This window comes from Tribolium madens, unplaced genomic scaffold (genome assembly GCF_015345945.1).
Source record: "Tribolium madens isolate multiple individuals breed KSU strain unplaced genomic scaffold, Tmad_KSU_1.1 Scaffold_3;HRSCAF=73;Tcas5.2_LG2, whole genome shotgun sequence".
In the NCBI taxonomy this organism is placed as follows: Eukaryota; Metazoa; Arthropoda; class Insecta; order Coleoptera; family Tenebrionidae; genus Tribolium; species Tribolium madens.
In genome coordinates, this window is record NW_025401006.1 from 6016590 (window position 1) to 6040111 (window position 23522).

General features: G+C 33.0%; 1 protein-coding gene across 1 annotated transcript in view; it reads right to left on the reverse strand.

Annotated features, from left to right (window-relative positions):
- The window catches only part of LOC123007026 (semaphorin-2A), a 216711-nt gene that overhangs the window by 129803 nt on the left and 63386 nt on the right, over positions 1 to 23522 (reverse strand). The window lies entirely within an intron of this gene.

Here is a 23522-nt window from a genome sequence, read left to right on the forward strand (position 1 = left end):
CTAATGTGGTTTGGCTCGGATCCAAGCATGGTCAGCAGCACTCGTATTTGCCTTGAAAAGACCGAGGGTAACAACCCCCAATCTAATTAAATTGATCGTGAGGCGCTTTCTGATTTTTCTGTTTTGGTTGTAATGCCCAAAGAAGTTCTTTGAAGAAATGTTAAAACGTTATCGGAAAGCTTGAAATCACAGACGACACTTTCTTAAGAAAACAAAAACAAAACCACACTTTAGACGGAATGTATTAACTATCTCAACAAAGCTAAAACTAAAAACTACCCTTGAAGGCAGGTAGAAGTAGCAGTCAAAATCAACAAAAGGAATTTCACAAGCAATTACGACAAAGGTGGACTCATCTTAAAAAATTTATTAAAGTTTCACATTAAACTTTAAATTAGTAAAGTTACAAATATGCCTCGCGATGCGAAAAACTACTACAACAATTTAATCCAACCACAAGCTAATTACAAGCGAAGAATTCCACTAGAGATACCCGCTGCTAGGATCTCGGAGAAACGTATCATGAAATTATTATGGTTCGAGATGCGTGACGCCATCTATAATGACTTAATATACGATAGACTGTGGTAACCTTCGACTTGAACCTATAATTACGTCTCAGGTGGAATGACAGGCAAAGAGACCATCCTACAGTGCGGATCTTATTCAAACGAGTTTTTCAAATAGCCGTAATTTACAGCCTTGATATAGGAGAGGGTAGACAAAGCAACTCTTTTTTACATGATAATAAGCCCGTATTAATGTAATTGGACTGTAATGACCCCGCATAAAGTAGAACAACTTTTTAAGACATCTAAATTCTTCCACAACCGATGACTAAGTCGAAGTGTCGAAGGCTAACAAAAATTACAAACGAAGCGCAATCTTGAGCGCGATCTTGGAAATACATTAGTGCAGAAAAAAAAATTACAGTTATTTATTATACAAGATGATAAAGAAATTGTTTCTCTACGAGTGAAAAGGTTAAGTTTACGAGTGACGAAGCCACGAGTGGACTTTTTCACGGGTAGATGAACAATCTTTATCGTCGATGAACAATCTTTATCGTAATATTTCGTTTTATTTTGTACTCACTTACCTTTTTGGTGTCTGGCTGATGAATAAACAGTAGATAAAATTACTTTATTTCACTAGACGATAAAAGACTGCTTTATCTAGTGAAATTAGTTGATAAAAACACTCTTTAACATTGAGTACAAAATACTAGTTATTTTTTATTGTGTATCTACGAGTGAAAAGGTTAAGTTTACGAGTGGACTTATTTCACGAGTAGATAAACAATCTTTATCGTCCTGTATAATAACTACCACATTTTTTTCTATAGCAGGACTTCAAGTTTAAGAGAAAAAAATCGGAATTATGTTGCCCCGTTACTATAAGTTATTAAAACATTTTATTTACCCTTACTGTTAAAATGTTAAAATGTTACTTCATCTATCCTTGCGGTTAACCTTATCTACTCAAAAGAGTTGATAAAAAAATAGTTTAACATCTACTATAGAAAAAAAAAAATAATTATGCCTAAATAGGTGCCAGCTTAAAAATATAAGATAATTATGTTAAGTTTTAAAATATTACAAACATCAAATCAGAGTTTTTCTTATATTGGTATGGTTTTAATTAAATAAACTTTCAGTTTTAACTTCCTGTAGTTTTTGATTATTTTGATTATTACATTTAGTGACCACAAATTTTCATTAAATATTTTCTAATTTCCATAGTATTAAATAAACAAACTAAGGTTGTTTAAATATGATATGATGTGCAAAACTAACATGTTGTGTTATTACTCTCTCATTGCAATCATGCTTTATTTTACCAATTAATTAAGCTTTTCCACAGTATGAAATTTCGTTCGTAAAATTCGTTCTGTTTTCAAAAAAATATGTAAAAATTTTGTACCATTAATTTTAAATGATTTATTCTAAAATAAGGTTTTGACCATTTTTCGTTATGAAAAAGTTGAATCACTGACTACAAAAGCACGTCCCAAAGTCCCATAGAAACCAAGAGTTTCTGAAAGTAGTTCTTCAGTTGTTAGTCAATCAGTTCTCTTAGTTCAGCATTAAAAATCGTTTTATTCATATTTATGCTTTTATAACAGACACTAAGATGAAAGAAAAAAAAAACGATTGGGAAAAAAGATAGTAGTACATCATAATGTGGCCCACAAAGACACAATTTATTTACAATTTTCTTTATAATACTTTGCGTATATTGCCTGCGATTTCTGTATTGGCCTTTTGTGTGAACAATCTCCGTGCTAAGTAAGAACATTATCTCTTCGAAAAGAACAAATGGCCGTAATGACAGTCGATCATTTACTGACACATGTCGATTTTTCACGGTCGTAAATAAGCCATCGTACGTGTGCAAGGAGTCCCCGCATAAACAAAACAACCCTCTTCTCTAAACGAATATAAATGACAGTATCGAATGGCAAATCTCGCTAATCCTGCCCTTCCGAGCGATTATCTTGCGATTATCGTCCTTGTGAAACGCTGCATGCGGCTGTGCAGTGAAGAGGTTATCTAATGGCTCAATAAGATTCTTAAATCTCACTTTGGCCACTTTCTGGTCCGTTGATTTTAGGGGATGCTGTCTGCGGGATGCTAGACAAAACAAATGGATGATATTTTTAAGTAGCTAAGACGTGACCAACCCTGATGCTTGATGTAATAAACTGTGATGATTTATTTGTCGAGGAAGAATTGACTTGCTGTATTTTCGTTGATATTTTAATTAATAAACCGCGCACAATGCGATTACTGAGTAATTAAATTAAATCGGCTATCATCAAAGAGCACACACGACGAAAATGTGCATTAGGTTCTCTCTTGCGGTTAAATAATTAAATCTGCCGATATAAACCGCTTTATCGATCATTTCAACCAATAACAGAAACCTTCCGCTTTGTTCTTTATTCATCATCCAGCAAAAAAGGCAGCAATTTGCAAGACATATTGTCGTTGTTAAAAATAGCATGATATGTCATTTGCTTTGACATTTTGGCTATTTTGGAGCCGCCGCAGTTCGGTTCGTGGAAAACAGTTATTACATAGATTTGTCTTGAAGAGAAGGGGAATCTCGCTTCCTGTGTGGGGTGAATCTTCCTTGATACTAAACTGATGGCCAAGGGAAGACATGCCGTGATTGATATAGTTTTCGAATATCTGAAAAGCCGTCATCCTCCCCTTGTTCCATCCCAGACATTCTAATTGAAGTTATCGAACTCAAAAAGAGCAAATTCCTCGGCTTTAATAACATCAAAGAGCAAAAATCCCTTCAAAAAACAAACTATGGTTAAATTATTGCAGCTACCGAATTTTTTGCCGTTTCTTGAAGTCTCATATATAACCATTCGCAATTTCCGTGTGCCCCCCTGATCCGGACTAACTGAGATATGAACAAATGTGGGAAGGAAGAGACGAGGCGGACTTGTGGGAAAAAGATGGCTTCAGTCAATGCAACTTAAGTTATTACATGAGATGACGGTTCAAATTAATCAGAAAATATATAGCTATGAGAGGAATGGGGGAAATTGGCCGTTGTGGAAGGATCGAACAAAGGTTTCCTATGAATCGGAGAATAGAAATAAGAAAATGGCATTGGGGAATTGAAGAAAAGTTTGGGTGTCTATCTATTTGAGGACGAGCTTTATTTGAAACAAAATATGCTTCTAACAAACCAAACAAAAAACTACTCATTGCTAACAACTATATTTATTTTGTTGTATAAAAAACTAAAAATGTATTCCTAACAAAGTAAAAAAGTCCAAACGCTTTAAGAAAGTAGTAACACTGTTTGCCTCTAAACATATAAAAACAATATTAAGGCTGTAGGTAACTAATTTTATAATATTTTTTTTTAGATTAAAATTTTAGTAAATACAAAAATATAAAAATGTGTAGATATACATGTATCTATGCATTTAGAGTATCCACTTTAAGCCAGTCTGTTTTATTCTATCTTTATTTGTGCAATGAAGATTGTTATTAGTTTATCCTTGTCTATAAGAATAGTCTCGCGTCATCATGTGTAACAGAACAAAATTACTTGCACTGCCAATTGTTAAAGTATTGATTCGTTTTCGGTTGCTTGGTGTTTTCAATTAAATTTAAAACTGAGAAAGAAAGCGTTTTTTAAGGAATCAGCTTATATGTGACCGTGTTTGCAGTCCCTCTTTTAATTACAGTGCGAAGTTTTAAAATACTTTGCGTGAGTAAAATAAATGCTTTCAGCAATGGTGCCTAAAAAGTTAATCAAGGAAATAAATTTACTAAGAAGAAACGATTTCTTTTTACCTTTTCGCAACTTTTGCTATTTTTCTTTTGTAACTTTTCTCATTACGTGTTGAATTCTCAACCTTGTCAGATAATAGAAAAAAATAGGACAGCGACGTATTTCATTACTTCAATTTAGCACGTTTTTTAGCTTAATTGAACAGGAAGTGTAATTTAGGATTGCAAATTCATATATTTCTCCTTTATTTATTTACTCTTTGTAGTTATTGGTTTCCGGTAAAACGAGACAGTAAAAACGGTTTCAGCACGTTATTGGTTTTATGGATGTTATTGGAAATGCAATTTTTGTGTTTATAATCTAACTGGTTGTTTTTTGAATGACAAATCTCGATTCGATTATTGTGCAACACCGCAGCATGGCGAAATTCCATGTCATGTTCGATGAATACAATAGTTATAGTATGCAGCTGCCAGTTTATTATGACAAGTTTTCAACAAAATTTACAAAAATGTAACATTGGTTCTTGCATGCGGGTTTAATCTAAGATCGTCTGGATTAAATATATGTAGTCGTCTACTCTGTGAATATTATTTAAAACTCGCAGCCCGTATACAGATACCTCATCAGATACCTGAAATAATTAATTCCCGAAATTAGCCTCGAGCCGTATTTGAAATCGCAAAAATTCCCTCATCGAATTAGCATTGCAAAACTAAACATTTATTTGAGCGACAATTACATGCCTGAAAGTGTATATCCCAGCATACATTTCCAGTCCCCTCCGGAAAAATTTTCATTTTGAAACAGTAACGCAACTGTTGCTCCGTTATGCGGAAAAAGTAAAAGTCAGCGATATTTTTATTTGTGTTTTTCCTTTTTCAGTTCGCAAGAAAGCGCTATTGAGAGTACATAAAGTAGAGGGAGCATTTCCCAAATAGGGATAACTGCTTGTATCTCAGTATGTGAGGGTCATTTCAATTGCTGACCCTTATCATTATTGAGTTTAGCTTCCCTCCGGGTTGTTCGCCGCAGGCTGACCACGTGGTAACAGTCAGGACTAAGCCAGGATAACATGTGAATTTTATAGATTATCGTCGCATAAATCTTGCTAATTGCTCCTTGCGCGAAATTGATCAAACTTTGATGGGAATCAGACGCAGTTTGCTCCTGGTTTCCAGAGCCTCGGGTAATTCGGATTGATTTTGACGACCGTTACACTAAATTACCATTATCCTCGATTCTTCATATCGCGTCGATGGCCGGGACATAACAAAGCACTTAGATCATAGCAATAATAAACAATTCCATTAACGCGACGCGATTAAATGACTGCATTTGATCAAAAATTTAAAACGATTTTATAACTCGACACCGAAGCTAAACGCGAAATCAAAAGTAAACGAGACCCGGGTATAATGAGCAAAGTCTGCACGTCGCTGTGCATGCACCTAATTCAAATATATTAATTTGTATACTGCAAGCACTAAAGTCGGGAACTACAACAATACAAGACAAATTTACTGACTGCACAGAAATTGCTCTAAAACTGCACTCGTAAACAGATAATTGTCGTTGTGTACAATGCTAATTAGGAAACATGCAAAATTTGTGTAAAATAATACTCATAATAAGCAAATGAATGGGTAAAAAAGAGTAAAAATATTTTTTTAAACTGTTTTTAACAAATTTATTTTAAATTTTTTCATTTATTTTTAAATAAAACCAGAATACTCGAATACACGCTATGAATATTGCAAACTTTCATGTTAAATTAACTAAGCTCTTTTGTTCAAGTTTTAGGTTTCGATTCAATCCGACATTTCTATAATGGAATTTTAAAAAATTCATGTTCCACATGTCTACAGTATAAATTTTGGCAGTACCAAAAAATGAGCTGCTTTTCCGAGCCATTATGTTGAACAATAATAAAAAAAAACCGAACAAACTGTACTGAAAATATGGTATAAATATTTCAAAACTGTTGACTCGTAAAATTTTGATAAAATGTATCGATTTCTAAAACGAGAGTGATGTTTATTGCTGGATGTAAGTAAAATGTTACTGGACTACAAAATTTTACTTAAAAAAATCTAAAAATCTTGATTAAATACACATTCAGAATTCTAAAAACATTAAACTAGAGTTCAAAAACTTGAGAAAATACGGTAAACAAAAAATCTATTTAAAAAACCGCTCAGAAATAAACTTAAAAAATTAAGTAAATACATATTTAAAGAAAAAAAGAGTTTCACACTTAAACCAAACTTCACTGATCTTTACACAAATACTGAAAAAAATCTAAAAAATTAACTATTATAATTTAAAGCTTACAAGGCCAGGAAAGGCAAGGCAAGAAAATAGAAGAACAGTACCAAAAGCATGGAAATTAAAATGAACCCACACCGTAATAAATCCATATAAAAAAAAATTGATACCTGACTTGAAGCCTGACGTGTAATCAACCTAAAAAATTTAAAGAAAATTCTGAAATACTTAAATACAGGGTGCGCCAGAACTCGAGCCTCAGAGAAAAATTTCAAGTAAGATAAGATAGATACCCGGAACATAGAAAAACAAATGTTTAAAAAATCTATCTGTGAAAAAATTTTGACTTTTATTTTTTGACATTTGACATTTTTTTATGTCTATTTAATAATACTGATGATCTTGTACGGTGATAGACAGTGAATTTCGTCCACCCAATTTCCCTGACAGATTAAAAGTGTAAATTAGTCTTTAGGTTTTTCTAACCTTGTTTCAGAATTTTGATTAACGTTTGTCATGTTGACAGAATACTCGATGCTACCTTTTACCTTTGTCCTTTGAAATGGTAGTTCTTGATATCTCCAAAAGTATAGAGACACATCTTTGAGATATACCTTCTTGTACCAGAGAGATAATTTTTATTTTATTAAATGCACTTACTGTTGGCATGTTCGAATTTGATTAAATTTGACAATACGTATTTGAATGTCAGTTATCATGACAATAAAGCACAGATTACATTGAATTTTTGTGAATTCGCGGAAATTGGGTGGACGAAATTCACTGTCCATCACTGTATATGTTTTTTTTATAATTATTAAGTAAAGGTACAAAAATTTTGCCAATAAAAGCCACAAGTAACATTGAACAAAGTTACAATATAGGATACAGCTTCCTTGTTTCCTCTTCTAATAGCTTGTAGCAAAAAAAACTTGAAAAATTATTTTTCCAACAGAAATAAATAGAGTCAAAAAAAAATTTTTTTCTATGTTCCTGGTATCTTACCCTATATGGCACATTTCTCTGGGGCGCGAGTTCTGGCGCACCCTGTATAGCCACCTAAAGAAGCTTAAAGTAAAAACTAAAAATCAGAATGATACGTGAAGGCAGTAGCAATAAAAAAATGCAAAAACAATTTATATACAGGCTGCGCCAGAACTCGCGCCCCAGAGAAATATACCATGTAAGGTAAGATACCAGGAACATGTAAAGAATGTTAAAAAAATTCTACCTAAAAAAATTTTGCACTTTGACTCTATTTATCCTGTTGGAAAAATATTTTTTCAAGTTTTTTTGCTACTGGCTATTAGAAGAGGAAACAAGGAAGCTGTATCCTAAATTGTAACTCTGTTTAATGTTATTTGTGCCTTTTATTAGCAAAATCTAAAAAATTACTAAATAATTATAAAAAAACATATGCCTACAAGGTCATCAGTATCATTAAATAAACATAAAAAATGTCAAATAGCAAAAAATAAATGTCAAAAAATTTTTACAATTGGAATTTTTAAACATTTTTTCCGTGTTCCTGGTATCTTATCTTACGTGAAATTTTTCTCTGACACACCTGTAAAATATTTATTTTAAAAACTTGAACTCTATGTGCATAAGCCTGAACTAAAAACTTTAAAAATCCGGACTAACAATAAATTATAACGCATTTTTTACAAAAACCTAAAATCTAAAAAAAGTAATACAAATAAAACATGGAACCTTTGAGTAAACACTCTTAAAGAATTAGAAATGTGTTTTTTTAATTTTTGCTAAAAATATAAACAGACTCCATTTCCTGATTTCCCCTTGTGATGGACAGCTTTTGGCATCCTTAAGCCCCCCATAAACGATGCAACCGCCTTTCCCCTCGTTATCTATCCTCAAATATCAATTTAAAGTTATAATTTGGAAAGTGTAGGCTGCCAAAAGCAGAAGTCGACTGTGATATGAGTAAAACTAGTCCCGCCGTCAGGCGCAGTTAGTTTCTTGCAGCTTAGTTATGATGCGCCATCACACACACAACTTCTCAAATGCATTCCATTCGATTATAAAGTGTTAGTAGAAGTTATTGAGATGTTGGATGGGATAGTAGAAGGTGTGCTGTTTGCAGATCTCGGACATTTCCCGACAGGTAATAACGTCACTGTAGCTTTTCAATGAGTAATAAAATATACAGTTGGATCAAACGGCTCGTGTGAACATAGAACCAAGCCATTGTATTACAATGAAGCCGACTTAACATACAAACGATAGCGGGGATTTTATAGGATGTTTTTATGCAGTGGATGGGACGAGAAATTCGAGCAATGTTAGCAGACGGTTTAGTTCTAATTGGTATAGTTTTAACCTTGAGGTTTAGCAATAAAAAGCTCTCGAGGATTCTTATTAAAACAGTGAGCAGGAACATCAATCAGCGTCAGTTAGCCAACACATCAAGGGTATTCTATTAGGAAGTATGGAGTGGTTCATGCAAATGCATCACTGGTCGGGAACAAGTAATCAAATGCATTTCTGGCATTCCTCCAATCTATTCATTTAATTTATTTCAGATAGCGATTTAATTGGTTACGCTTCTCATTAAGCTTGACTGGAGTCACACTGATTTGTAATAATATAAGCCTCTTCATGGTGATTTGTTAGTGCGGCACAAACGAACAACTTTACTCAATAGTTTTGCTCAAAATGTATTCATATCAGCCGTCGTAATTCCGATTATATGGAGCTATAAAAAGCGCGTTATTGACATTTCGTTGTTATTTTGTCATAACCATACTCAGTAGTATCGGCTAATTACTTCTTTAGGGTTACGATCGAATGAGGGAAGTTTTATGAATGCCATAATGAGTGCACATCTCCATTAGTCACCGTCTCTAAAAAACCCCCGGAAAATGCAACATTTCACTAATCACGGACGAAAACGGGCAGAAAATCGACAAGATTAATTGAATAATAATGTCGACACCTCCGACAAAATACGAATAATAAATATAGTCTCCACGTGTCGTCTCCAACGTCGGGATGACTTGGCATAAAATGTAGATTAATGGAGGCGTGACAAAGTTTCTAATAGAGATGCGCCGGAAGGGCACCAATACAAACTGTGGCAGAGCATTTCCCGCTGATGGGAAAACGGACAGATGTGCACTGTTGACCTGGCTAATGGAACCGACGTGTTTTCTAGCCTTTATCATTCTTACGGACATCATTCACCTGTTTACGGCCGAAAGGAAATGGTAATACGGAACCGACCACTTGCATGCTCTCCAACAAATTACCACAGAAATAACGCAAAACAAAATTTAAAGACACTTATATTGACCAAAATGTAAGGACTGGCAACGTTAAATTTTCCTAAAAAGTAAAATAATAAGTAGGTATTTTCTTTTACTGTTAAAACTTCTTACTGAAAAAAGCTAGTTTTAATTTCTTGTGTTGCTTTGAAATTTAATTAGGTACTTGAATTCTTGTGAGCGAATTCAAATAAAAAGTTGAATAAGTTGAAACAGAAAAGAAGCTTAAGCTTTTTTAAATCTCTGTAAACCTTAAAAACTATAACTTAAAAATACAATATCAAAAATAATTTGAACACACTATTTATAAACCCACCAAAAACTTTATTAAAGATAGAATGCAGTACCAAAAATTCTAAAAAAACTGAGACTAAAACTTGCAAAAACCTAATTATTTACACTAAATAAACAATAGTTATTTATTGTAAGAGTGTGTTAGATAGCGTTTTATCCACGCAAGAATGTTTAACCGCAAGAACGTCAGTTCGAGCAGTTAATTTTCTTAAGTGGATAAAACGCAACTAACACACGACTGTAATATAACGTTTTATCCACAACCATAAGGGCCAAATTATTCTAAACTTAATTAAAAATTAAACTGACATTTAAACGTCACGCCAAATGTGCTTCCAGTAGTGGATAAAGTGGTACCTTTATACGCATCTGAAGTGTGGAATAAAGTCTCTTTATAGAGTGATTGTGGATAAAAATAAAAATAGAGTACCTAAATCTGAATTTAAATAAACAAAACCTCCGACAGAGCCAAACTGATTAAAAGATGAGATATTTAAATCTCAAAAACAAAAACCTACCTACCTATAAAATTTAAAAAATGTGTAACACATCTCGAATCTAAATATTCTAATATGCATAAATAGAACAGATACAGCAATTTAACAAAATAAATAAATCTTTTAGCAAAAAAGTTGAAAACTCAAAATTATTCTAAAAAACTAAAGTCAAAATCAAAAATTATTTAAAAAAAAAGCGGAATGAAAACACATAAACACTAAAGAGAAAATAACAACCAAAAAATTGAAATTATGGAACTCCAACCCAGAAAACTAGAAAATCTAAATATGCTTTTAGTGCTATTTTAAACGTTAAAATAATGTACCTAAATAATGCAGATTTAATAAATACTTTCAACGTCTCAAATCAAAAAGAAAAAAAAATGGACAATTTTAACTTGACCTTGTACTTACGTGTAACCTAAATACATTTTAAAATAAATCTTTTTTTTCTTATCAATACTAAAATAATCAAATACCCTTGGTTTTATTCTTATTAACTTTAATATTAATATTTACTAAAATTTGGTTCAATTTTGCAAGTTAATAAATCCGAATTCTGAAATTGATGGTTCAGTAAAGTTAAAATTAAAATTTTTATTCTTGTTGAAATAATGTAAGAAATGTATTCTGTAATTGAGTGAAAGGAACAACCCGGACGAGGAAAAGCAAGAAATAAAATCGTGTTGTGTTGGTTTTATTGCGTTTTAAAGCGTGTGATTGCTTAAAGAGGCTCGAAAATGTCCGATAACTTTAAGGTCTTGAAATAAATATATCGCAGGTAATAAGTTAATAGGTCTTGACTTTTGGAAAACGCTATATCTGAAAGATCCCAGCTATAGCAACGTAATCAATAGGACGGAAACCATTTAGTCTCGCCGATTCGTTTCGAGATTGAGAACACCGGGGCGTAGAAATGCTACTTTTTATTTGTGAAACTGGAGGAGGAATTAATCAGGAATGCCTCGAAGCGGACAATAGTCTCAAAAGAAAATAATAATAAATCAATAAAAGCCTTTTAGTTCTGATCAAACAGAACAAAGTAGCTTATTCTACATTGTAAAATCATATTTATTGTCGTTTCATCGAGACGATTAATTAGCAAGATTGCAGTCGCTCTTTATTGATCAGATTTGATTTTTCCGAGCCATTTCCTCCGGTGTCTGTTAGATGTCAAAGGTATCTGGTGCATCGGAGCCATATTGTCTTGAAGGTAGTGTTGCTTCGGAAAACAGACACATGCCAGATGCGACAGCTGCCCGTGGCAACTTATCCAGGAAAATGCAACACTTCCCAATAAAAGATCCATTTGTTCGATCGAGAATTATTCGATTCGCTCCCGCATATTATATCGTGAATCCAGAATCCTTAAGCTCGTCATATAACTAAGATCATATCACGTATCAGATGTCAGTCTGTATTAAACAGTCCAAGTGAATACTTCTGACACACGCTCGTCATTCATCAAACCAAAACCAGACTTATAATGGACGATTGTACACAGGCAAGTAAATGGGTTCGGTAATGTGAAATGTCGATTGAAATGCAGGTCTATAGGGCGTAAAATTGAAAACGCGTACTGATATGACGTATTGCCGATGTCTTCTCAGCTCCACTCGATTATTTTATAAACGTACCGACACGAAAAATGAAAATTCGCTTTTATGCCAAGCGAGAAATAGATTTTTTTACGGTTAAAGACAGTTAGGTAAGTATATTAGAAACGTTAAGCAATTAGAGAGATTATCGGCTATTTGGTTTCCTCGATTTGAAACCATATGCAGTCCCACAGGAAGTAACACTGAAATAAAATTGCAGCTTTGCCATTACATATTGATTCAGGTGAGCGACACGTGGTTTTATACCATTTGATGACACAGTTAATGTTTTTACAAATATTTGATCAAACACTTGATTCAAAAATTTAAACAATCAAAATTTTATTAACGAGTTGTTTGTGTTAGTAACAAACAGATTGCTTATTTAAATCGTAAATTTCAAGTTTACACGGTTTCAGTTTTCAGATTATAGCCAATAAATTAAACGTAAAATGTATTTTCTAAACCAAAAATAAAAATTTTGACAATCCCAAAAACGTGAAACGCAATCGTAACAACTTAAAATTGAAAATTTTGAAAAAAACTAAAGACAAGCTAAATAAAGTTAAATTTAAAACATATAACTTTGAATATAATCGAATATTTTAAAACTGCAAAATTTTATTAATTAAACACAAAAACAAAAAAAAGTTAAATAATATAACCAAAACCAAACAAGAAACGTCTGACAAAATATAAAACTAGAACCAGAAGAATTTCACTGTTGTGTTTATTTTTAGCAATCAAATTTAATATTCAAACGCAATTTTATACATTTTTAACTAAATATCGACCCATGTAACCAGGGATATTGCAACTCAAATAACATATACTATTTTATCTGCAAACAATTCAGATGGAGAGAAAAAAACAACACACCAATAATAATCAAGTAAATCAGCTCAATAATCAGGACGCTTTGCAATAAAATCATAACAAACGTCACGCGTCAGTTTCGGAATTTGTGTTGTTTTGGAAGTGTTGATTGATTTAACTGGTGAATAACTGGTGTAGTTTATAGTGCAAAATGTCGAATGCTGATAATCTACCTTGTACCTCTCCAGAAAATGCTGAAGCAGCGAAAAAGACAAGAAAGAGACAACAGTGGTAAATGTCAAGTGAAAACGCCTAGGCGTAAAAACAATGTTTATACTCCATGTCTTTTAAGACATTTAAGACATAAACTTTTACCTGTGTCATTTAGTCATAAAAGTGGTCACTTTTGTGACGTTTGCGGATAAACGTATTTTTTTCTTTAATTAATTCAACGAAAACTAAAAAACAAAAAAAGATTTTTTGTTATGATTGAACACAAATTGAGTAACAGATATGTCTACTTAGATACAGGCATTTGTTAAAATTAAAATTAGTATAAAATCGTGTTTTTTTCTTATTTAAATATAAAATAAGTTACAATAGTCCTCGTTGCATGGGTCGACACACTATTATCATTGAATTGAATTAAAAAACTGAGTAATGTTGCTAACTAGTCTGAAATAATCGAAGAATTGTGAACGCAACTGAAAATTAGGTATGAGATATAAAGTAATTTAATTTGAGAGATTTTTGAAGCCTGTGCACTTGCTGATAATTTAAAAATGTTTCTCTTACATTTGAGTGAAATTGCGAGTTGTATGTCCTCGCAATTTATGCAAATAAATTTAGTTTATTCAATTTAGAAATAATACGGTCCCTTTCGCAATTAACTGTCTCCTCTGGCATTAAATCTAATTTTCCATTTATAATTTGGCCGTGTTTTGATAAAACCTCCTGCAGTCATAACTTCTCAAAATAATCCCATACATAAACGTCCCATAAACCCGTCGTGATATTTGATTATCCGCATTTCGGTTAGAGCCTTCTAATTATACATTTGGTGTCAGCAGCGTTGCAGTGAAACAGCCAAGTAATCGATGTGTATGTAAAAATCATGTAAACATAAAGCATTTTGTCCCTTCATATATATCGATTGTGTTTTGTATTCACGACGAATTTTCACGCTTCTCTTAAATGACAAGCCCCGTTTATGTGCAGATCTTGATGAAAATAGAACACGACTCCAAGCTTCCCATAAAATGGTTCATTTTCGGATAGCATCTCTTTGTTCAGCGTTCTACATAACACGCTTTCATTTAACTCTACATCAATAGCAATTTCAACACCTTTTCATACACTGCATCCATTCTTTTCCTTGCCGGTTACACTCTTTAAACAGTTCGTGCAATCTTTATGCCAACTTCTCGACGTGCATCTTATAGTGGCTTAGCAAAACCACTCGCACTTACTTTTCACAAAAGACCTCTTTCATTTCTATTTAAAATATATAAAAGCGTCCAGAATCCGGCTAAAAATGGCATTAACGTGAAAGGCATCTACTTCCTGCGAGCAATTAATAGCACAATATTGGAATTTTTTTACGGTTTGCGCTTTCCATCGTGTTAAGCTCTAAACGCCGAGCTTTAAGGTAAATAACGGCGCCTTGTAATAATTTAGTCGTTTTGTCTCCAACGAAATTTAATTAATAAGGGGGTTGAATCTGGATTGTGGGGAGTAAACTTACACTCATGTGTTTATCTTAAGTATTAAAGTGTTAATAGGATCTATGAACACGGCACGAGATTATGCAAGGGTTGCGAGCTTCGAATAACTTTGGATTTTCAAGTTCCAACAACATTTTATTCTGTCAAAAAATGCAATTAGTGTTTCCTGCTGGATTTTCCTGCAAAAGCTCACTGATCCGTAAAAATGTGTGAATCCGATAAAATATGAAGCCTCCGAATGTGTTAACTGTTAGTCGAATTTATCACCCTGCAAGCTTTATCCAGTTTGTTTCCTGAATTTCCTCCTGCACTAACGAATCTCAGCTCCCCAAAGTCTCAAACACTCTTCGTATCGAGTGAATTCGAAATTAAATCACAGCTTTTTGGCGGCATGTGTGTCCGCTCTGTAGTGATCGACGACAAGACTAGATAACCATGTTTCCATTTAAAATAGCAAGCAATCGACATGTTTGCCGAACGAAGTCGGAACGTTATCAAAAGAAGTTAAATTCAATTTCCAGACATAATCTTAAAAACCGATTACTTTGTAAACTTTCCGTTATAAATACGCACCCCGTTTAAGACGTTTAGCCTGATAATGGAGAGGGATTCATGTTATACTATTAATTATCGAGACGTTCAGAACAGGGAATAGCACTTTACCCGGGGGAAAATTAGTTCAGATCTCAAGTCGTCCGATAAATTCCTGCAAATCCAACGTTCTGTACCTTCGGCCATCATGCACGCAGCTTTGAACTATTCGATACAGAATGTTAACATTGTTGTTAGCAACGAGACTAAAACGGTTAAAGCACCTTGAAAAAACACAAATAATTGGAAGCCCTCAAACAAAAGCTCTCCAATTAATTAAGTTTTTTTTTATTTTTATACAAGCAAATAATATTTAAAAATTTTATTAAAAACTTTTAAAGTTCTGTTGTTAAAATTCTCCTAGAATAGGTCTGTAAAGTTAATTTTTGACATTGCTCACTCAATATACGGCAATAAAAAAATATTTCAGCATTGACATATAAGTTATCTAAGTCACCTATTTTTTTTAAAGTAAAAATAGTGATATTATTACCAATAGTAAAATAATATGTACGATCAAATGATGGACACGAGCTGAAATGGTTTAAAATATGTCTCTCCGTTGTCGTTACTGGTAAACATGTAACAATAAATAACAATATGCTCTATCTCCTCAAGAAAAAAAATCCCGACAAAAAACATAATACAAAACCATAAAAAAAATTTAATAAAGCATGAAAACATAAAACGTCCAAATAAATTTAACATAAAAGTCGTAGAAATGCTAAATATTATTGCAAATTTAAAAATAAAAACCCAATTTAAAAAGTAGAAAACCCCATAAAGCTACATACATACAAAATGTGGAAAACACAAAAAATAAATAGAAAACCAAAAAAACTAAAACTATGGAAAAATACAAATGTTGAAATCTAAAAACCTGAGTAAAATAGTCACACTAAACTTGAAATAAATCTAACTGCAAAGTTATCCTTTAACAAACTCAAACTAAAACCCTTGAAAACTCACAGAAGCCCAAAAAGAATAAAAATGAAACCAAAAAACAACTTAAAAATCTAATATTAATTTATGGAAAACAGACGTAAAACTTAAAAAACTTAAGAAAAATAAAACTTCAACTAAACCCAAAATAAAACTGAATTGAAAAACGTCTAATCCCATCTAAGCCCAATCGTACTAACATTAAAAAACAAAAGAATTTTTAATAAATCAAATCTGAAAGATACGCATTAGCAAAGTTAAAACTAAAAACAAGAAAATATGATGAAACTAAACATAGAAAGACAGTAAATTTTTGATGGAACAGAATTAAGAAATCTAAGAAACTTAAAAACAAACCAGCAAGCAAAAAAAAATAAACACAAACTCAAAATAAAAAAACCTAAGAAGGTATTTAAAGATTGTAAAATTTTAATAAACTCAAACCATAACACAAATAAATTAATGCATAAAATGGTGGATGCGCCGGGCTAGAAAATACTGACCGTGAAAATACGTCTATTTCGTCGTCATTTGGCAAAAATGTTATAATAAATAACAACATTAGCTCAGTCTCCACAAAGTAGGAAATTCCCGAGAGCTGTGGGTTGTTGTCATATCGCATTATCCCACTTTATGCGTCAGTACACAACTCCTTACTTATGCCGTTCCTCTCATTAAGGATAAAATCGGTACAGTAAAGCTCTCTACAAGTTAATGTTTCAGGGAAAGGCGGCAATGGGTGGTGGCAGTGTCGCGCCAAACAATCTTATTATGTAGTTCAAAGTTTACGTCATTTAATTACAGAGAACGCACTAACTTGGTGCACTGGAGGTGCTGTGCCACTTAGAAGCGATCCACTTCTTTAGCTAATTGCAACAGTTTCGTGTTTCTCATGAATTTCAAGTATGCTGTTATTGCTCAAGAACGGAAACAACCACATAAGTGCATCGCGATTAATTCGCGAAATTGGAACTTTTTAATTTTAATATCGTCTGTAGAAATTTTACAAGTGGCGTTTGCCTGTGACAAAAAAACAAACTTTTGTTGCATGTGCTAAGTGAAATTGTGCCGAGAGACGCCCTATCGGATAGCGGAGATTTGATCGCAGGTCGAGTTGGGAACAAAGTTAAAATTGTTTCGTGAAAGAGTAGCTAAGAAAACATTCTTCCGCAAGAAGTTTGTAATACACATAAAAGTTTCGAGGAAGAAAACAGGAAAAGTGCACAGAAGCGTGCAGTCTCACTACAAAACATTCGCCAACAAACTTGCAACATACCATGTGTAGTAAGTGTGTATTATTCCAGGGAGATTACCAGCGTTTACGAGGGTGTTAAGTGCGGATAAGAACGAAAGATACTCAAGTCGTGCTTTAATAAGATTGTATCAGTAACTCATTACAGAGTGAATGTGACTTTAAACTCGGGCTGGGGTAATTTCAATTTTAATGTCGAGACGACGGAGCGTTGAAATGAGTGACTACTTCTCCGTCTGAAGGCGAGATAAGGGCATAAAGAAATTTTGTTTTAATTGCCAGATTCAAATCTGCCACTTGGCAATTAAGAAACGACGATAAATCCAGATCTTAGACGACAAATTCCCTAGATTATTCTAAGCTAAAATCAACTCCAAAGACAGATAAATACTTCTACTCTTTTCCACAAAATTAAGTAAAACACATTTTAATCGCGAGATAATCGTGATGACAAGTCTTATAAGCAATTTACCGGCAATTTATTAAAATAAAACAAAACAAACCAGTAAAAACTGCTTTAAATTTTTAAATTAAATTTAAATAAAATCTGTTTCCAGTTTCCAAGTCAGTCAAAGTGACAGTTTAATGGTTGTAACAATAAAAGCTGAACCAAACAGAACCGCTTTGCGTTAATATTTAACTTGTATTGTAAACTATAAAATTTATTTAAGAATGTTTGTTCAATTATTGTGTTAATTATTTTTAGAAACTTTTGTGTAAATACGAGTAAATAAATTGAAAAACTCATAAATTATTCCGTGTTTGTAAAAATGAGATGACAAATTAGTTCACAAAAGCATATTACAAAAGCAATAATTCATTTATCACAGAATAATAATTATATTTCTCTTTCAGCAACAATATAACAAACAGGTAAATAAATAATAAAGTAATTCAATATTATTTTACGTCAACACCTAAAGCGATTATATCTTTGTCCAAAATATAGTAAATTATTTATCAAATAGCCACGACAATAATTTATTCTTAAGGTTTGCAAAGTGTTTCTAGAAGAAAAATAAGTTTGTAAAAAAATTCTGATTTAATAAGAACGTAAAAAAACGTAAAAACGTCAAATAAAGTTAACATTGGCTGAAAACTCAAATCTAAACCATTTCAATTTACCAAAACTCATTAAGAAACATAAACGCAAAAACTATAACACAAAATCTTTATAACCTCCAAAATATAAACAAACCAGCACCTAAAAACATAAAATGCAAAATCTAATAAATTATTTCAATAAATTAGTTAGTAGTTCAAAAAACTGAAAAGTGTTTTTCTAAAAACTGATTGTAAAGTTCTAAGTAAAACACTTTATTTATTTGTGTTGTTAAAACGATTATATCGCACCACTTGCAATTTTGTGTTCACTCTCTAAAAGAACTTAAAAAGAACTAATATAAAAACTATAAAATCCTGAAGAAAATTTTATTAAAAACGTAATGAAACGCGCGAAGCTGATAAAATTTAAATTACGTCTCTGTGGTTTACTATGAATATGAAAAAAGTTGCCTTTATTAATGCTAGTAGAAACGAGATTTTCAAGTAAGACTAAACATTGTTGCATCAATTAAATTTGTAATAAATTTAATACTTATTTTGCATAATCAGCAAAATCCACATATATTAAAGAATTAAATTATTTAGTAATGTAGAACTGTAAAACACACTTTGCAAGTTTGAAATTTGAATGGTTTTGGGCTTGTCTCGATTGAATTTGGTATCTGCAATCAGCTCAAGTCCCCCAAACACATATATTAAAAAGTTTAATGTTGTGTAAAATAATTTCTACGACTGCATACATTTGGGGTCGACAAGAATGTGACCGAAAGGTTTCAAATTCGTGCGCACGTGAAAAAATCACGCATTTCGACGCGAACATAAATTCGTAAAAATTTACACAGTCGTAAAAAGGCTTAACACCTCTATCAATTATACGGTATCGCGGTTGCATCGGAATATGAATAAGTGTGTGTTATTGCCAAATCCAGCAAATGCAGCCTTTACGGCATTGTCCCGACGTGAATTACGCCAGGTTATTGTTACTTAACGACTCACGCATTCGTGCATTTCCTTGTTGCCTTCCACCCCCTACCGACTATAATGTCTTCCTATTTCCAAGAAGTACAGATACGGAGGTGAAATTGGAGAATTAAGATAATAACAGTAGGGTAGATTGGAGATTTAAGACATATTTCACCCAGGAAATTAAAGTAAGTTGACCGAAACAACAATTAAAATGTTTCAAAGGAAAAAGAGATTGCGTATTAGTGAACAATCTGGGCTTGATGGAGCGTTTCCGAATTTAAACAAACTGAACATGATTTGATTAGATTGCAATTCCAGTCGAAATCTGTTTTAGAATTACTTTCAGAGAGTGTATCAACGTAAATAAATAAAATTCAATAAATATTAATAGCTAAATTATTTAATAATTTTACTAGTGTTACAAAAATAAATTTTATTTCGTTCTCGTTCAGTGTTTGAAAAGAATCCATTCGCGTATTCCCACAACCATAAAACGAGTGGACGAATTACACAGAGAGAAAAGAGATCCCAAGTGGGACCAATTAAAAATTTAAAAATAGCTTAAAATACGATTACGCGCTTTCCTTGAAAATATCATGGGGATTGAGACTAATTCTCTTCTATTTGGTGAAAATTTCCCAGAAATATATTTATTGCCGGTGGAATATCGGAGAGGAAATAATTAACATTCCTGAAAGCAGACCGAATGGCCTATTCCCTTGCCAAATCATATCAACCCTGTATACCTCACTCACAATTTTGCATATTACGCATTCCGCATCACACACCCCTTTGAGTGAACACACCACCATGTGTTAAGTTGCTTGGAAAAAAATGCAATAAAATAATCAAATTTCCAATTAAAAACAAAAATTTTCACTTAAATTCAAAAATTGCTCATGGCATTTTAAGTTTCAGATAAATTATTTATCTATCCTGAAACCTGAAACTTCGAACCTGTTAACTGAGGTCCTCTGTGGGCAGAACTTGACTTCAGTGCCACTTCGCAATGTGAACTGCGCGTCGCGACGCCTGAATCCTGTAATGGCATTGAAGCGTCGCTCCAGTTTCGTATCCTCGCCACTAGATGGAAGCTCCGATTTTCAGGCTAAAAGTTTTCTCTTTCTTCCGGCATATACCGGTCACGGAAACGTCAACACTTTCACTATTATTTGGGTTATTGATCATATGGCCCACAATTAAGCAAAAAAAAGCAGTTTAAAAACAATAAGTGTTTTTGAAGATGAGTAAGAGTAAAAGTTTGATTTTTGTAAAGGATAGTAATTTTCGTTTTCGGGACCAATCGATTTGTTTTGATATTTCCGGTATGAAAATCTTGCCGATAATCAAATAAACGATATGCGCAAGATATTGCGCATCTAGTTCGTTTTATTCGCAAAGTGTCTCATCCCCTGGAGCGGTGGCAACCACCTAACTACCCTCGGTTCATTGATCGCGACACCCGAGGCGCGGGGCCACACGAGACCGATACCACTCAAGAGTAAAGTCAATAGCTAGCATTATTAATCACAGTGTTTTAGAAATGATACGCGATTCCGACTGTCAAACACACACACACAATCACCCCTTCTGCAATAACAATTTGAAACTCGAGTCAAGATGAGCCAAGTCTTACCCCAGATCCTATTATTGTCTGAGGTTATCAGAAAACGAAATAAAAAATAAAAAATGTTTCAGCGGTTTTTTTCAGCAAACTTTGAAAAGGGATGTATTAGGGTTAGATAATGTCTAATCGGGTCGAAATGACAGCCGGTAATCCGGTAAGGACCCCTCAAGACACTGGCAAAGGGTGATAAGGTAAGTGGTATTACAAGTTGACAGTAATAACTTTGCATTTATGATCCAACCCTACACCGGCTGTTAACCAAGGTATTTTGGTTACACGATTCCGGGAGTTAAACGAAATAACACGCAAGCTAAAAAATGAATTTTTATCAGAGGAACATAAAAAATACAATTTTTGGCTGAGTTTTATGACTCAAGTGCTGATGAAAAAAATTCATTCGTGAAGCATTCACGTAAAAATTTCAAAATGGGGTCGAATTTAAATACATTGCAAATCCTAACCCTTGCTGTATTGATTTTATTCAGGTAAAAATATTTTTAATATTGAAAGAAATTTGGAAAGACATCGAAGATGGAATGTAAAATATTTTAATCGGAGTTTTTTAAAACTCGCAAGGATTCAAGAGATTTTTTTTGAATTTATTAGATGCCCTTGTTCAATTTTATTTGACGATAATATAAAATCAACTTTGTATATACAAACAAAAATAATCTACTTAGAATACTTTGTTCACTTGAAATATACGGCATTTCAAAATGTTTTGCTACTTACTGGCAATTTTGTTTACTATCAGAGCAAATAAATACCAATGTGATCACAATGCATTTCAAGATTGTAGACTAATGTTGAGACTAATTTAATTGAAAAAAAAAATTAAAAGAAAAAGTGTTGTGCTTACTTTCTGTTACACAACTTAACGAAAATAAATTTCTACACTGTTATACATCACAACTCAAATCTGCCAAAAGTTGTAGATTTGTTTATGTGTTTAATATTAATATAAAAGAACATATAAAAAATATTTCTGGGTCGGTGCTTAATTAAGCTTCAGACTGGCTTTACGTAATTCAAGTTATACTTTGTAGCAGGTGCTAACGTTATATTTCAATGCATGTATAATTACAATTATCGCAGCATGTTACCTACTCGCAGTGAGTCACGACTACTGAAACTTTCTAATTAGTTGCGTACTCGGTGTTCATTTCGTCTTCTTAATATAATAAGCTCTTAATCTAGGCATGTTTTAATCCTAAGCCCGTCGTGGTTTACTATAGTTACGTTTTGAAATTTTAATCCTAGTCTATTCGACTGGTGTAAAACGGTTAGTGTTGGGGTTGGAGAAATGGTATAATTGCCGGAGTCATAAACCCGACCGCAAATCTCGCAAATAAAAGTCGCTCTTATGACAAACTCCTGAGAGATTGAGGATGCAGCCTGCATCCCTGAAAATTGTAAAAGTTAAATTAGAAATTTTTGAAAGCTCAATTGAATGAAAACAGAGGATTCATCCGCTTGAACTGCTTCCAATAACTGCTTCGAGTGGATTTGATTAAAACCAGATACGTCAATTTAGAGTCTGATTTAACGATAAGTAACCCTCTGGCCACTCGATAATATATTCGGGTGACGTTACCTCGCAGATTTCCATTTAAAGAGGCTTTTGAGGTTGCTATCATCCAGATATTTGGATTTTTCTTCAATATGACTCAACTATTTGACAAATAGTTTAATTTTTGTAATAAAACGTCCCGAAGAACATAAACCGGCAATTACTTATAAAATTTGTCGACCTACTTTAAAATAACTACCAGAACAAACAGTTGTCCTATTCCCAACAATCTATAAATCTCTCGTTTTAATAGCTTCCAGTTTTGCCGTGCAATTGTGTTGCTGAATTGTGTAATAAAGGAAAATATTTATACAATGCCTCGAATGCTTCAGAATTACATCGATAAATCTAACGATAAAAACAATAACAAGTAAAACCACCTACAGCGCGCATTAAATAAATTTCAAGTGATTTTTATCTGACTCTTAATAGTTTCTGCTGTTTTAATTCCTCAACGCTTGCAACTGATAACTAAAGATGGGCTCTATAAAAGCCACAAAACGCAACGAGCCATGTAGAACACCGGCTATAGATTTCCCATTAGGCGTCACGGAGTGCCGGAAATAGGCATCGACCTCCTGGACAGACGGCTAAACTTCAATTTAAGTAAACGCCGCAGCTGCTACGACTCTTTGTTTTTATCAAAGAATATATCATTTCGTGTGATGGAAGAAATTTCTTCTTCATGCCACGTTAACAAGTCACCGAGGTCACAGCTCGAAATCAATTTTACGGAATAAATTTCCCGCTGTGAATGTAAATTAA